Here is an 18,187-nt window from a genome sequence, read left to right as displayed (position 1 = left end):
AGCATCCCAGCCTCTGTCTCCAGCACTGCCAACAGTGTGTGCCCACACTGGGCTTTTGAGGGACAATCTCTTCCCTCTCTCTCTTCCTACTCAGGAGCCTGCCCTGATCTTGGCTCACACATGCTTACGTACACAAACAGCTGTGATGTTTTCTCTTCTCTCCCAACCTTCCTTTCCTTTCTCTACCTTTCCATTCTCTTTCGTTTTTACTCTTCTTCCTCTTCCCCCTTTTCCTTCTCCTCTTTCTTCCCTAACCTGTACAGTGACAACCAATGAACTTTTTCTAGTTTATATCAATAGCCTCCAGATCTGGGTGGAAGACCTAGAAAAAAAAATTCTTCTCAATAAGCTTGTTTATGTACTAAGGCTTGAGCTTAAGGAGAAAGAATCAAGCTTCTTGGAGTGACACTCAGGTCAAAGAAATACCCATGTCAGATTTGTTATGTTCCCAGTGGGTTGTACTTAAAATCTCTCTCTCACGCAGATGAAACAAGTGCAACATCTCACTTCTAATTAATTAAAAATTAGACTGCTTCTGTAGAAAATTGTGAATTTGTCAGCTATCAAATGTTATCCAGATACAGTTTGTCTAGCCTCTGGACTACTTAACTCAGTGTAACAGAACAGAATAGCTATTGTGAAAGACCTGTGCCAAACACAATAAAATATTAAATTATAATATAATATTGAATATAATATTGAATATAATATAATATATATAATCTAAGAATATACAGCTGCTTTAAAGAAACAGATATGCAATGAACTCTAGCAAGTGCTCCAAATGGGCACTGAATCGCTTGCACCTGGCTTCCTTAGAACTTTGATGAACAATTGTCCCTTCTGTCTTCTATACCCTTAAGCTACCTTCTCCCTTGGTCCGTTCCCTTCAGCATAGAAATATACTTAACATACCTACAAACGCCCTCATACATTTCAATCAGTTATTCTCTTTTTTCCCCCTCTTCTAAATAATAAATTAATATCTTCAATATATAGTCTATGATAACTGACTTTAATTTTTTTTCTCTTTGAATCCACCTCCATGTAGTTTCTTCTCCTATCACTCTACTGGGGGTCTTCCCCCAAGGGTCACGTGTGATCTCCTAACCACCATGTTAGCATTCTAGTTTTGGTCTTTCTAGAATTCTTAGAACAATCCAACAATGTTGACTATTAACACCTTCGTCTATCTATTAAAATATACTTGAGTTTTCTGGATTATAATACCAGCTCATTTGTAGAATCAAGTTGAATTAATTACAATAATTATAATTTTACAACACCCCAAATAAGAAGTCTTGACTTTTTTCTAGGAACTTTACTTATTTGGGATTATAATTCTTACATATCACATTTTCACTTAATTTATATTGTTAGGTTTCCCTATGTCATTATAAATTCTGTAACAATATCATTTCAGTGACTACATATTAATTTGGCATAGAGATTAACCATGATTTACAGGGAATGATTATTCCCCTATTTGGGGAAGCTTAGTTTGTTCTCGCCACAAGTTGTGCTATGAGGAAATCTTTGTCTATAACATTTATTTCTGGAAGGGGACTCACCATGTGAAAGGATATGAGTATTTTAATGGTATTAAATATCTGCTACATTCCTTCTCCAAAAAGTGTAAATAATATATCCTCCCCAGTATTACAAGGGAAGTTTCTTCTTTCTGTATATAGATATTCCTGCCAGCTTAAAAATTGTTGGTAAATATGATATGCTGCATATTGAGCTCTCTTTCTTTGATTTATGAGACAGCATTTTGCAACTTCTGCTCCTTTTACTACTTTTTCTGAATAGAAAGGGCCTATTCTCACCTACTGTTTCACCTGGATCCTCTTCTAGATATGTTTTATTCTGTACCCATGAGTTATTTCACCCTCATCTGTCACTTTAATTACTACCCTGATGTGACACACCTTCCTACTTCATTGTGAAAGCCAGGCCTATATCTACAACCAGCTCTTGCTCATCTATGCCCGCTAGAAAATTTCGCCACCGCTCTTAAGCTGCATTTTCCTGTGGCAGCCATACGCTAGCCAACGGGGCCCAAATCTTAGCCTTGAGGGCCTCTTCTGAGATCCTTCTCAGCTCATTAGCCCTCAGACCAGAGGTAGTAACTACTTTCTGCCCTTGCAATTCTTTTATATAATTTTAGTAATGTTTAACATTTTAAATTAAGAATTCCTTACATTAAATCATCTCTGTTCAAATTACTGGTGTGTTTTCTGTCTCTGCCTGGACCCTGGCTGATTCATCAGCTTTCTTATAATTGATGTTGATATGGTATATTTTTTGTTCATCCTTTTACTTTCAACCAATTTCTAAATGTAAGTCTTTGATCACCTATGTAGGATTTGTCCTTCTTTTAAAGTTAATTTAAACTTATGTCCATCACTCTGAGGATTTTTAAGAAAAGTGATTTTAGTTTTCTGGGCTTTTTTGTTTGTTTTTTCCGGTTGTTAAGATGAAGTCATTATCTTTTGTTACCTTCTACACCTTAACTAGGAAGGGACCTTCTCTCTAGTACCTTAATTGGGCACAATGCTACCTTGAAAATCTGTTAAAACCAGTCCCCAGTCACCATAATCGTAATTTAAAACCTCATCATTTCTGTTTGAAATCAAAATAACTGATTAACTTGTCTCTCTCTCACTCTCCGCATAACTCAATCCACCACACTGCTGCCAAAGTTATGTCCCTAAAAAGCAAATGTGCTGATGTCACTCTTCTGTTTGATGACCTCTGCTGGCTTCTTCTTGCTGAGAGGATAAAGTCCATAGACAGCCTTTCACACGGTGAGGCGAAAGACTCTCCACCCTCTCTTGTTGCTTCCTACTAAGTAGCCCTATTAGTTCACCACTCAGATTTTCTTCACATGCCTCAAATAGACTTTGCATTCCTATGAGAACTTGACATTCTTTTCGATCTTGATACTCTTTATTTCAACAAAATCCTCCTGAACTTGTAAAAGATGTTTTTTTTTAAGTTGTTTAAATTCCATATTTACTGTGAAGTCATCTTTGATCCCCTTAGCTGTAGATTACTTCTTTACTCTTTCAACACAGCAGTTCAGACTTCTGGTTCTCAGACGTTACTATGCACCAGGATCACCTGTAAGCCTTGTTAAAACACTGTGTACTGGGTCCTGACTGAGTTTCTAATTCAGTAGATCTGTAGGGGTGCCAGAGAATTGGAATTTTTAACAAGTTTCCAGATGGTTCTTCCACTGCTGGTCCTAGAACCATATTAAAAAAAAAAAAATACACTAGTCTAATGAGTTTAGGAAACTATTTCAATAGTTCAGGTAAAAGATAACAGCCTCCTCAATCAATTTGCTATAAAACTGGAAAAGGTTACACTGTTTTCCATTTAAATAATTTTATTTATTTTTATTAAAATATAACTTAAAAATTAACCTGGTGAAACAGTTGAGGATGTGGGTAAGGGCAATTCAGAGGAGAGTAACAAGCCAAAGGCAGTTTCACTTTTCCAGCTATATGCCCCAGAAATATCTCCCAATAGCTAATCCTCAAAGTCTGTAACAAGAAAACAACATACAATTTCAAAAGGAAATTTTAGCAAACTAAAGTTTCTTTTCAGTAATTAAGCTGCTTTCCTGTGCCAGAAACCAAGGGTATTTTACAAATTGTTCCATCATTATGACTGTGTAAAACCTTGCATATCGGTTTTGAGATAATTATATTGGTTATCAGGAATATAAATGCTTTTCAGATAAAGCTAATCTATGGATAGATTTCAGGGTCTGTCGCACTTCAGTTGCCTAGTGTGATTCTTTGTAAACCTCAGCTTATTAGGAAAGAATGGCCCTTGCCATATGTGCAGCATTAAGAACATCTGGAAACACCATCAAAGCAAGACATTTTTTACTTTCCACTGGCATGAAGAAGCCATTGGAAATTTCACAGATGTTTGAATCTCAGGATCCCTGGATAGCAGGAAATTGATGCAGACTGCTGGCGTTGACCAAGTAATTTCTCCTAGGAACTGCATTGTTGCTCCAATGAGAAAAATGAGAGGTTGTTCCTAATGGGAATAAGTTTCTTCCTAAATAAAATTAGAAGTGAATAATCTAATTTGTCATTAAATGTCATTGTAATAGATATGAGGCTAAAATCATTAACGCACCCTCAGTGGTTACAATTAGAATCATATGAATGATGGAATATTAGTGAAATGCATGCATTTCTTGGGTTTATTTCAGTTTGGCATTTATCTTCATGATTTGGGGGGTTTCTCTATTTTCCAGGGAGCCTACTTCCAGTTTGTCATTCTAACAAAATCAAAATTACTCACTCTATAGTCATCCCAAATTTAATAAAGTCAGTTTAAACTCAGTTAATTACAGGTTCACATCTAGGATCTGAGGATTTTGTGCATGACTCTGATTTCTAAGCAATGGTTCTAAACCCCCAGTGAAGATATGTCATATTAGAATCATGTGGGTATTTTTACCTATTTTGATTTTTTTTTCGAAATACACATGACCAGATCCTCATCTCTGACATTACTGATAAGACTTCAACTCTATTTGGAGAACTGAGGAATGGAGGGAAGATGGGATTAACTATGTGCTTTTAGAAATGGTTCCTCCAATAATTCTGTTAGTATCATTTGGTTAGAATCACCTGCTATAAAGCCTCAGTACTCAAAGTGAGGTGCATTGACCAGCAGTATCAGCATCAACTGGAAACTTGCTGATAATGCAGATTCTCAAGCCCTGTGGCATAATGTGCATTTTAAGGAGAACCTCACATGATTTGTTTGCCCATTGAAGTTTTCAATTAAGTACTACTGTAAAAAAAATTATTGCCTTTAACGTGAAGATAATTGTTTTTCATCATTTCTTTTTGGTCACCGAAAGCTAAAGCCCTTACATAAAAATAACATAAATATCCATGAGGATCACTACTATTTGTCATACAAAATTCATTATTACAGAGAGCCCCTCTTCTAAATTTGGAGAGCACAGCATTAGTGGGAATGAAAATTTTACCTCACGCTACAACTCAGAGAAACGCAGCTCCTTTATGTTGTCTATTTAGGATCTATTTTATAGCACAACTGCCATCTGCCAGCTTGAAGGAAAGAAAACTAAAATGTCCAGTATGAGTCAGAGTAGTCTTTAGTAAATTAAAGTCTATGAAAAGGATTTAAAGAAATTATTTCCTTGGCTATATGGTTTACCCCCCCCCCCGCCACACACACACACACACACACACACACACACACACACACACACACACACACACGCTTCTCTATTTAGGATGCTGCCATCCTTATTATGCATCCTTGTGGATGTTGGGAGGTGGTGGGCGTTTTCACTGCAGTTCCTCTGCCTCCACAAATCTCCAGAGTGATGTTTTCACCTCCTGGAGCTGCTTACCCAGCTGGCTCTCAAGGTTAAACTTAAATGGTGAGTGTAACTCAATTTCTTCTAAGTTTTCTCAGAGTTTAGTTGCCTTCTTCCCTGCCTCAGATACACCTCAGCTCTCCCTGATTATAGTTTCCTGAATATTTCAATTATCTCCAAAGAACATTCTTTGGATAGATTGTTTTAACATAGAACTTAATCAAGCAAAACCTTTTAATAATGTCATGCTTTGAAAAAAATTGGAATCCATCAAATTCATTTTAAAATGCTAGCAAATCCATGATATTAAAATTTGACATTTGTAGCTTAAAAATAATTACAGTCTCACTACTGAGTTTTTATTTTTAAAATTTTCATCTTAAATATTAGTAAAGAAAGTTAAATATTATATTAGAAATATTACCCACCATGACCAAGTAGGGTATAGCCCAAGAAATCAAAGATGATTAATATTAGAAAAACTACTTATATAAGAAACTAATTCCAAGACAAATTATCCAATTAAAAAATGGGAAGGATTTGCATAGAAACTTCTCCAAAAAAGACATATAAATGCCCAATAAGTACATGAAATGATGCTCGATATAATTAGCCATCGAGCAAATACAAATCAAACCCACAATGAACGAGTACTTCACATCCACAAATATGCTTATAATTATATAGTTAGATAATAACAAGTGTTGGCCAGTAGGTGAAGAAATCAGTAGCCTGGTACACTTTCAGTAAGAACGTAACATAGAAACACCACTTTGCAAAACAGTCTGACAGTTCCTCAAAAGGTTAAATATAGAGTTACCATATAACACAGCAATTCCATTCCTAGGTATTTATTCAAGAGAAATGAGAATGTGTCCACACAAAGATGTGTGAGTGAATGTTCATAGCAGAATTATTCCTATTACCCCCAAAATGGAAACAAACTAAATGACCAACAATTGATGAATGGATGAATAAAATTATAAGATGGAATATTAGTCAGTAATAAAAATGAATGAAGTATGATACATGGCAAATACGGATAAACCTTGAAAACATGCGACTTACGAACATTTTTTTCATAAACTTTAGGAACAAATTTAACCAAGGAGGTGAAAGATCTATACACTGAAAACTAAACTGATTTAAAAAATTGAAGAAGACACAAAAAATGGAAAGGTATTTTGTGTTTATGGACTGCAAGAATTAATATTGTTAAAATGGCCATACTACACAAAACCATACAGAGATTCAACGCAATCCCTATCAAAATCCCAGTGGCCTTTTTCACAGAATCCTAAAATCCATATGGAACCATAAAAGACCCAGAATAGTTAAAGCAATCTTGTGCAACAAGAGCAGAGCGGCAGACCTTACTTCCTGGTTTCAAATTATATTACATAGCTATAGTAATCAAAACAGTATGGTATTGGCATAAAAACAGACACATAGATCAATGGAACAAAGTAGAGAATTCAGAAATAAACTGAAGCATGTATGATCAATGAATTTTTGACAAAGGTGCCAAGAATACACAATGCGGAAAGGATAGTCTTTAATAACTGGTATTGGGGAAACTGGAGATCCATGTGCAATATGAAATAACCAAACTAGCATGTCCATGTTTAGACTCATGAGGATGTTTATTTCAAGGTTTTTTGCAGTGGCAGCACTTTGGAAGAAATCTGAATACCTTTCATTTGGGAAGATTTGGGTAAAATGTGGTAGATGCAAACAACGGAGTATTCTGTGGCAGTTAGAAGTAACAGACTACATGTGCACACAAAAAAACATGGATAGATCTAAAATGCATGATGAGAATTTTTTTAAAAAATTGGAAAGTGATATGTGATCAAAAACACTTCTTGTGTAAATTAAAAATATATGTGTGAATGGAATTACTAATTTTTCCCTACAATCTTTTCCTCCTTTCTTTAACAGTAACAGACTTAAGCTGGGTTGTGACCTGGTTAGGATACATTTCCCAGGCCTCCAGATACTGGATACATTTTATCAAGTTCTTGCCCATGCGACTTCACATGTGCCATCTCTGGGTTGGGGCCTCTGAGCAGTGGACTGACTCTTCTATACCCTCTCTCTCTTTCCTATCAGTTGTAACTGCCTTCAAGTAAAAAGAAAATCTCTGAAGAGGATGGCACAGAAACAAGGTGGAAGAAACCCCGGTTCCTAAATACCCATTTGAAAACCTGAAACTTAGATCTGGAACAACCACTGGGACTGGAACATGAGAGAAACATAAACCTCTATCAGCTTGAAACATTGCAGTTTTGTTTGTTTGTGTTGCTGTTGTAGAAATTAAGCCTAATCTCACCAGCACACATACAAACATAATCTAATGCACAAATATAAACAAAAGGATATACAGTAAAGGTATTCAGATAGCTGCTGGCTGCTTTAAAGGGTGGAAAAAGGAGTGGAAATAAAAAGGAGTCTATATGTCACACACATTCTCAACAGTGGGCCTCTGCTTAGATGAATGATGATGATGTGCTATAGCATGTGTATATGATAACACAAACCCCTGTGACTAGGTTAAAAAAAGGATAAAAGAGAAAAAGGAAGAAGGCAACAAAATTATAAACTATAGACAATAGTTATTTCTCTACTCAAGAAAAACCTTCATACTTTATTGTATAATACTATAGTCAATAGATTGTAATTAACGTGCATAACTGTGAAGATCAGAACACTCCAAAAATGTTGAAAGGACAAGGGAGCAGGAGAGCTGGGAAGCATTGCACTGGTTAACTCAGCAGTGGCTGTAGCCTCCAATATTCTTCACACATGTCTAGTGCCAGAGCACCTTATTTCCCTGGACAGTATCCCATTGTACCATACTCTCTAACCACTTTAAATTGCTTTTTTCTTCACATCCAACCACAATCATGAAAGAAACTTTGTTCAGCTGCCATATCTTTATAACTGACCTTTTAGAAACTTCCTACTTATTGGTCCTGATAACAGCATTTTTCAGTTGATGTTTTGGTGATTTTTAGGAACATAATTATAGTTGAATTTTCTTTATTCCAGTGATTAGGACTAGATATTTGTTAAATATGAGTCACTGCTGATTGATTTCGGCAAATACAGACTTAGATACTTCGCATAACTTTTTACCAAAGCTGAAAACCTCTTACCTGAAAATTCATTTACCAGAGTTTTCATGGCCTTTCCTTCCAGGGTGCATCTGCTGTTTTGAACTCTGGGTGGTCATTCTTCCCTAAACCTCACCCATGGGCTTCCCTGGTGGCGCAGCGGTTCAGAGTCCGCCTGCCGATGCAGGGGACGCAGGTTCGTGCCCCGGTGCGGGAAGATCCCACGTGCCGCAGAGTGGCTGGGCCCGTGAGCCATGGCCACTGAGCCTGCGCGTCCGAGGCCACAGCAGTGAGAGGCCCGCGTACCGCAAAAAACAAAACAAAAAAAAACCTCACCCATTATCCCAGCACAACAAATTCCAGTGCTGTATCCTTTAATGGGAAGGGAGAATTGTCAAGCAAAATCTGAATGGCAAATCTTTCCAGATTATCAACCCATTTTTTCAGTTATCTCACCCATACATATTTCAGCAGCATTTTTTAAAGTCGTGGCCTATCTTTTTACAGTCTTTAGAAATAACTCAACCTAACTTTCAGAAGAACACGTCTCTCTCTTTTTGCATCTATCTTTCATTGTTTTACATAATTAAATAATGCAATTACAAGAATGAGAAGAACTGTGTACAAACCAAAGCAGCACTTGTTAAGCATAATCAAAGGTATGCAGGGTCCTAAGATAAACCGGCTACTATTCATGAACATTAATTGTGCCTAGGACATCAATGACTTACTATAATTTTGTTTGCATCTATAATTATATATACCAGTTTATTTTTAACTGTAATTAGAGAAGAGAATGGTAGAACATTAGTTAACATTAGTTGTTTCATTAGATGAAAGTGTTTTTTTTTTTAACTTTCACTTAATAATAAACAATTTGCCTATACTAATTTTTGACATTTCTTCAGAAGAAAAGATAATATTTGGGGTAGATGAAATCCATCCTTAGCTTAGGTCATAAGCCTGTCTTTGGAAAGGTGGTAATCATAGAAGAATTTCATAAACACATGTTAAATATTTGAAAGTACACCTTAAATGAATAGCTGTTAATTATGGCACTGCCTGGCTCACCAATGACAGTTTAATGATTTTAAACTAAAATTGTGATTTTAGTTATCACAATTCAGAACAAACCTTCTTCACTGGATCTACCTACCAAGATGTTGTCTGGTTTCAAAAACTGAAAACTTGATGAGTGAATTTTATTTTTTTTTCTTTTATTTTCCTCCTTTTAATTAGTATCTGATTTATTCATATAAGCTGATATATGCATGAAGTATACATATGTGTACGAAATACCATAATTTCTTTCTAGCTAATACTAATAATCCCAACTCTAACCCAGTTTTCTTATTTATATGTGACAAACTACACACTGCAAAGTGTTGTTGGATCTTGTAGCTGTGTGTTCTCTTCTGATAAGTGGCTTTGTGGTCCCTCCTACCCTCTGGGCATACTCTGTTACAAGGATTTTTTAGTCTCCCTTTTTAGGCCCAGAAGCATAATGAACTACATAATTGAGTATATTACATAGGAAATCTTACATCATGTGTTTCAAGATTATAAATTCTAGTTTTTAGCAGCATATTAAAATTATTTATATTACAAAGAAATAAATGCCACATTTTTTTTAAAAAAAACTACAACATCAAAGCTCACATTCAAGGAGGATGCACTATATAAATAATGTTAAGTATTATTATTCACCTTAGCTTTTTTTTCTTCATATCTAGAGTTCAGCCTAGAAATGCTACCTATCTCATTCCTTAGCCTCAACTCTCAGCTCAACCCAACATTATTTTAAATATACAGAATTTTTGTGAAGTGTATAAATTTCATACTCATAAAATTATTACTCATTTATTTGTTGCTTACTTATTTTTAATGGGGGTTTGCAGGCAAGACATTTTGCTATCGACTAAACTTATTAAAGGGTAAACAAAATCACTATTAAAAATTAACTTTATTAAGAAACCACTGAAAACCTCTATGTCAATAATGACAAAAATCATGGGAAAGGGAGAAAGAATGATACTTGGGTAGGTTAGATGAGACTATTGAAGAATTCTTCTCTGTGCTACCATTCTCACTGATGGATAAAAGAATAAATTCTGGATTAGAATCACAGACATCTTTCAACTTCCTTGTGTTCAAGTTTTGTCAAGTATATACTTGATGCAGTATACTTGCATACAACACATAATACTAAATTCTATTAATATACAGTGTGTCAGCATGCCAACTAATTATGGTAATTCCCTTTCAGAAGACTGGTAGTCAATTAACATCCACAGATATAGCTAACGATAGGTCACACATACCTTAAAAGACCAATAATATTACTATGATTTGATTACATTTCAAACATTTGAGAGCTTCCTCTGTAACAGACATTGTGCTGAGTACTTAATAATTTATGTAGGAATACCAACCATAAGAAGAGGATAAGAGCAAGTTGATAAATATATCATTAAGAAATTAGTTTACCTGTGTAAACTTTTATATTATTAGTCAACTTGCAGCCAGCCAACTCAAAGTTATTTAGGAAAACGGGGAAAAGAACTTAGGTAAACAAATTTAAAGATAATTCCACAATTAATTGATGTTATGATTCACTCAAATCCATTTAAAACTTTTTCCACTAAGTAAAAAATGACATTTAATTGATTTCTTTTTATAATCTTGGTCCTTCATTTTATGGACTTTGGAATCAGAAGACCTTTGTTTCAGTCTTGCATTAGCACTTCTTAGCTGGAAGACTTTGGCCTTTTTACTTAATCTATAAAGTAGGGTTAATGATATCTGTCTACCTACTTCACAGAACTTTCATGGGAACTAAATGTAGCAACAAAAAGAAACCCATTTCTTGAATTATAAATGTCATACAAGTGTAATTTGTTATCAATCAAGTGGGAATGTAATGAAATATTATGTGGTAGAAGATGAAAATGGTAGATCCAAATATTCTTTGAATAATTAGTAACAAGATATCTAAAAATTATCTGCAACCTTTCTTGTAAATTGAATTCCTAAAGTAAGAGTCCTAATTTTAGGTTTTAGAAAATAGGCTTTCTTTTCATACCAGAGTAAATTCAACTACTAAATTAATAGAACTTTTGCCCTCTTTCTAGATTTCTATTATGCTGGTTCATGAAGATATATTCAATCATCCACCACCTCTTTAGTTTGTATCTATAATAATCTATGCCTGCATATTAATTTTAAAGTGATGGAATAAAAGAACTCTTAAACATAAGAAGCAAATGTTTGCCAATGCAGAATTTCAGTTAACTCTCCAAAATAATGATTGAATTGATAAAAGAAGTACTTCCTTTATTGTTGCAAACATATAGGATGCTTTCACATTTTTTTAACTGTCTTTTATTTTAGGAGGAAGACTCATATTACATACTTATCACTGTCATCTCCCCATTGTGCTCCCATTAATATTAAAGGGAGTTCTATTCAATGCATTAACATCTCAGTGAGAATCTGTCTCATTATAATTACCACTGACCTTGTCAATTTAAAATTTTAGCTTGGGTCAAAATTAAATCTCAGCTATTAAGAACAAAGTAAAAGCAGAGTGCAAGGTAGAGCATTCCTAACTAATGGACCGATAAATTAACATATTAACTATAGAACTTGAATGTAAACATTAACTATATGTTTGTATGGATGCACATATATATGTATTTATAATGTTGAAATTATGCCACTTTCATTGATCTTACATTTAAATTGCTCTCAATCTTATATATCATAATCCCTACAGAGCTTTTAACAATTAGGGATACAATGGCAATTCCTAGAGTTTCTGATTCGGTGGGTATGGGTGAATCCCATGCTTGTGTATTTTTTAAAAGTATCAGAGATAATTCTGATACACTCCCCAGGGTTAAGAACCTCTGTTCTATGTCATAGATGATTTACGTGCATCTACTTTAATATATGAATCTGAACACTAAATCTAGTTGCAGCTCCACTAAGCCTCTCTAACTGCACTCCGAATTGTCATTTTTGGCAAGACTTTGGAGACATATTTTCCATCAACACACAAATCTTGCATTGACCTCAATGACATTTAATAAAGCTACAATTTTCAACCACGGCTCCTAGATCAGATAAATAAATAACTTCTAAGTGAAAAGCTGCTGCAAAGCTACTATTGAGATAGACAACTGAACTGAATTCCCATTTTAGAAACAAGCAGAATTCAGTAATAAATATTTTTCTCCATATCTCCTATGCAACAAGTGTTTACTGATTTCATTTTTATACCTATGTATAAGAATTTGTTTTGGCCTTAGGGAGCTTCATGAGGGAGTGAAGGAATGTGGAAAGGGGAAGGACGAAAGGAGGAAATGGAGGCAATGAGGGACGGCTGGAGGGAGGGAGGATGGAGAACAGAGAGGGGCATTGGGTTGAGTGCTTTGCTTTGTGTCTGTTGACTTCCTTGACTGTTTTCAATCTGAATCTTGCCAAAAACTCCACGTACAAGACAGATAACAAGGGAGCTACCTGCTGAAGTGTGTGTGGAGTGAGGCAGGGCAAGTTTGGGGTGGACGGGGGTAAAAAGAACCACCCACTAAGTCTCTTGTTCACGTTAGGGACCTTTGGGACCTGCAGAAAATGATTTGAGAAAAAAAAACAAAACCCTTGTCTTCAGAATAAAGGGATCTGTTCTAAAATCTGGACTTCACTATTTAATAATTGTATAATTTAGGTCAATTTTCTTAAAAATACTTTTGACTCAGTTTCCTTCTTTATAAAAGTGGTATTTGAAAACCCACTTTCAATATTTTTGTACATAGAACTAGTGTATACAAAGTTCCTAGCACATGATAGATTTTAATTAATAGTAGCTACTACTACTATTATTATTATCACTTATAGGATGAGACATACACTAAATATCTTTTAGTGTGTGACTTCTACTAACAGTGTTCGCTATTAGGGTCAGAGCATGTCATCATCTATTTTGGCCAAATATTATTTTTGTACTTCCTTGTTCTCAGCAATATGTTCATAGGAGGGTGTTTTTAAAACATATCAAGAGTATACAGCTGGTCTTCACCAACTGCAATCTCAGCTAAATCTCACCTGTTTGGAAGAGTCGATTCATTTCCAAAAAGTTATGTATAAAGAAGGTTTTACTATGGGTGTGCATCTATAGTTACCTGCATTTGTATGTCTAGATATTTTCCTCTTAATATATAAAGTAAAGGCAATAACAGTAAGGGAAAGTCCATTTTGTAGATCTATTGCCTAATTTTCCTGAGGGGTATCAGTTAAAGTAGATGTTGGTATTTGCTGGGGGGTTTCAATGTAACATTTATTGTTCTCTTCTGATTATAATGACATAGCATTTAGAAAATATAGAAAAGTAGAAAAAAGACAAATTATCTCAATCCTTAAGGCTAATTCCTAGAGGTAAACCTCTGGGGAAAAAAGTTATGAACTTTTCAACACCTCTAATAGATGATAGCAATTTGTTTTTTGGAAAGATAATGCTGATTAATATCCTTATCACCATTTTATGAAAGTAAATGTCTACCCCTAATTTGACTGAAAAAATAATTTGTTTTGTTTTACTTTTCAACTGTCAGAGAACTTTATTCAGCCATGCATAGGCCTTTTAGATGTATTTTTCTGCTCATTATTCAATCATGTCCTTTGACTATGAATGCTAGCATTTTCCTTAAAATATGTGGATCATAATTCAATTGCTTATCTGTCGCGTTGTTATATTTGGAACAACTATTCAGTTTAAGTTATTCTAAGTTTCATTATTCTATATATTTCAGCACAGAAAGTGTTTGTAATTTAAGACTCCTAAATAAATATTTCCTTACTGTCTCTTTCTTTTTTATGTTTTCTTAACATCTTTATTGGAGTATACTTGCTTTACATTGTTGTGTTAGTTGCTCCTGTATAACAAAGTGAATCAGCTATACGTGTACATATATCCCCATATCCCCTCCCTCTTGAGCCTCCCTCCCACCCTCCCTATCCCACCCGCCCTAGGTAGTCACAAAGCACCGAGCTGAACTCCCTGTGCTATGCAGCTGCTTCCAACTAGCTATCTATTTTACATTTGGTAGTGTGTATATGTCAATGCCGCTCTCTCACTTCATCTCAGTTACACTTCCCCTTCCCTGTGTCCTCAAGTCCATTCTCTATGTCTGCATCTTTATTCCTGTCCTGCCTCTAGGTTCGTCAGACCCCTTTTTTTTTTTTTTTAGATTCCATATATATGTGTTAGCATACGGTATTTGTTTTTCTCTTTCTGACTTACTTCACTCTATGACAGACTCTAGGTCCATCCACCTAGCTACAAATAACTCAATTTCATTTCTCTTTATGGCTAATATTCCATTGTATATATGTGCCACATCTTCTTTATCCATTCATCTGGTGATGGACACTTAGGTGGCTTCCATGCCCTGGCTATTGTAAATAGAGCTGCAATGAACATCGTGGTACATGACTCTTTCTGAGTAAGGTTTTCTCAGGGTATATGCCCAGTAGTGGGATTGCTGGGTCGTATGGTAGTTCTACTTTTAGTTTTTAAGGAACCTCCATACTGTTCTCCATACTGGGCTGTATCAATTTACATTCCCACCAACAGTGCAAGAGGGTTTCCTTTTCTCCACACTCTCCAGCATTTATTGTTTGTAGATTTTTTGATGATGGCCATTTTGACCGGTGTGAGATGATACCTCATTGTAGTTTTGGTTTGCATTTCTCTAATGATTAGTGATGTTGAGCATCCTTTCATGTGTTTGTTGGCAATCCGTGTATCTTCTTTGGAGAAATGTCCATTTAGGTCTTCTGCCCATTTTTGGATTGGGTTGTTTGTTTTTTTGATATTGAGCTGCATGAGCTGCTTGTAAATTTTGGAGATTAATCCTTTGTCAGTTGCTTCATTTGCAAATATTTTCTCCCATTCTGAGGATTGTCTTTTTGTCTTGTTTATGGTTTCCTTTGCTGTGCAAAAGTTTTTATGTTTCATTAGGTCCCATTTGTTTATTTTTGTTTTTATTTCCGTTTTTCTAGGAGGCAGGTCAAAAAGGATCTTACTGTTATTTATGTCATAAAGTGTTCTACCTATGTTTTCCTCTAAGAATTTTATAGTGTCTGGCCATACGTTTAGGTCTTTAATCCATTTTGAGTTTATTTTCGTGTATGGTGTTAGGGAGTGTTCTACTTTCATTCTTTTACATGTAGCTATCCAGTTTTCCCAGCACCACTTATTGAAGAGGCTGTCTTTTCTCCATTGTATATTCTTGCCTCCTTTATCAAAGATAAGGTGACCGTATGTGCATGGGCTTATCTCTGGACTTTCTATCCTTTTCCATTGATCTATATGTCTGTTTTTGTGCCAGTACCTACTGTCTTGATTACTGTAGCTTTGTAGTATAGTCTGAAGGCAGGGAGCCTGATTCCTCCAGCTCTGTTTTTCTTTCTCAACATTACTTTGGCTATTTGTGGTCTTTTGTGTTTCCGCAAAAATTGTGGAATTTTTTGTTCTAGTTCTGTGAAAAATGCCATTGGTATGTGAAAGGGATTGCACTGAATCTGTAGATTGCTTTGGGTAGTATAGTCATTTTCACAATGTTGATTCTTCCAATCCAAGACCATGGTATATCTCTCCATCTATTTGTATCATCTTTAATTTCTTTCTTCAGTGTCTTACGGTTTTCTGCATACAGGTCTTTTGTCAAATTAAGTAGGTTTATTCCTAGGGATTTTATTCTTTTCATTGCAATGGTAAATGGGACTGTTTCCTTAATTTCTCTTTCAGATTTTTCATTACTAGTGTACAGGAATGCAAGAGATTTCTGTGCATTAATTTTGTATCCTGCTACTTTACCAAATTCATTGATTAGCTCTAGTAGTTTTCTCGTAGCATCTTTAGGATTCTCTATGTATAGTATCATGTCATCTGCAAACAGGGACAGTTTTACTTTTTCTTTTCCGATTTGGATTCCTTTTATTTCCTTTTCTTCTCTGACTGCTGTGGCTAAAACTTCCAAAACTATGTTGAATAACACTGGTGAGAGTGGACAACCTTGTCTTAAAGATCTTAGAAGGTCTCGGAAGGTTGTGTTTTTGTAATAATTTGTCCATTTCTTCCAGGTTGTCCATTTTATTGGCATATAGTTGCTTGTCGTAATCTCTCATGATCCTTTGTATTTCTGCAGTGTCACTTGTTACTTCTCCTTTTTCATTTCTAATTCTGTTAACTGGAGTCTTCTCCCTTTTTTTCTTGATGAGTCTGGCTAATGGTTTATCAATTTTGTTTATCTTCTCGAAGAACCAGCTTTTTTTTTTTTTTTTTTTTTTGCGGTATGTGGGCCTCTCACTGTTGTGGCCTCCCCCGTTGGGGAGCACAGGCTCCAGATGAGCAGTCTCAGCGGCCATGGTTCACGGGCCCAGCCACTCTGCAGCATGTGGGATCCTCCCTGACCGGGGCACGAACCCCGGCAGGCAGACTCTCAACCACTGCACCACCAGGGAAGCCCGAAGAACCAGCTTTTAGTTGTATTTATCTTTGCTATTGTTTCCTTCATTTCTTTTTCGTTTATTTCTGATCTTTATAATTTCTTTCCTTCTGCTAAATTTGGGGTTTTTTTGTTCTTCTTTCTCTAACTGCTTTAGGTGTAAGGCTAGGTTGTTTATTTGAGATGTTTCTTGTTTCTTGAGGTAGGATTGTATTGCTATAAACTTCCGTCTTAGAACTGCTTTTGCTGCATCCCATCAGTTTTGGGCCATCATGTTTTCATTGTCATTTGTTTCTAGGCATTTTTTGATTTCCTCTTTGATTTCTTCAGTGATCTCTTAGTTATTTAGTAACGTATTGTTTAGCCTCTATGTGTTTATGTTTTTTACGTTTTTTTCCCTGTAATTGATTTCTATCTCATAGCGTTGTGGTCAGAAAAGATGCTTGATATGATTTCAGTTTTCTTAAATTTACTGAGGCTTGGTTTGTGACTCAAGATGTGATCTATCCTGGAGAATGTTCCGTGTGCACTTGAGAAGAAAGTGTAATCTGCTGTTTTTGGATGGAATGTCCTATTAATATCAATTAAGTCCATCTTGTTTAATGTGTCATTTAAAGCTTGTGTTTCCTTATTTATTTTCCTTTTGGTTGATCTGTCCATTGCTGAAACTGGGATTTTTTAAGTCCCCTACTATTTTTGTATTGCTGTCGATTTCCCCTTTTATGGCTGTTAGCATTTGCCTTATGTATTGAGGTGCTCCTATGTTGCGTGCATAAATATTTACAATTGTTACATCTTCTTGGACTGATCCCTTGATCATTATGTAGTATCCGTCTTTGTCTCTTGTAATAGTCTTTATGTTAAAGTCTATTTTGTCTGATATGAGAAATGCTACCCCAGCTTTCTTTTGATTTCCATTTGCAAGGAATAACTATTTCCATCCCCTCCCTTTCAGTCTGTATGTGTCCCTAGGTCTGAATTGGGTCCTTTGTAGACAGCATATATATGGGTCTTGTTTTTGTATCCATTCAGCCAGTCTATGCCTTTTGGTTGGAGCATTTAATCCATTTACATTTGAGGTAATTATCGATATGTATGTTCCTATTACCATTTTCTTAACTGTTTTGTTTTCGTTATTTTAGGTCTTTTCTTTCTCTTGTGTTTCCTGCCTAGAGAAG

The sequence above is a fragment of the Delphinus delphis genome, chromosome 14 (genome assembly GCF_949987515.2).
Source record: "Delphinus delphis chromosome 14, mDelDel1.2, whole genome shotgun sequence".
Lineage (NCBI taxonomy): Eukaryota > Metazoa > Chordata > Mammalia > Artiodactyla > Delphinidae > Delphinus > Delphinus delphis.
The sequence above is the reverse complement of the archived record's forward strand: the minus strand, read 5'-3'. Positions refer to the sequence as shown.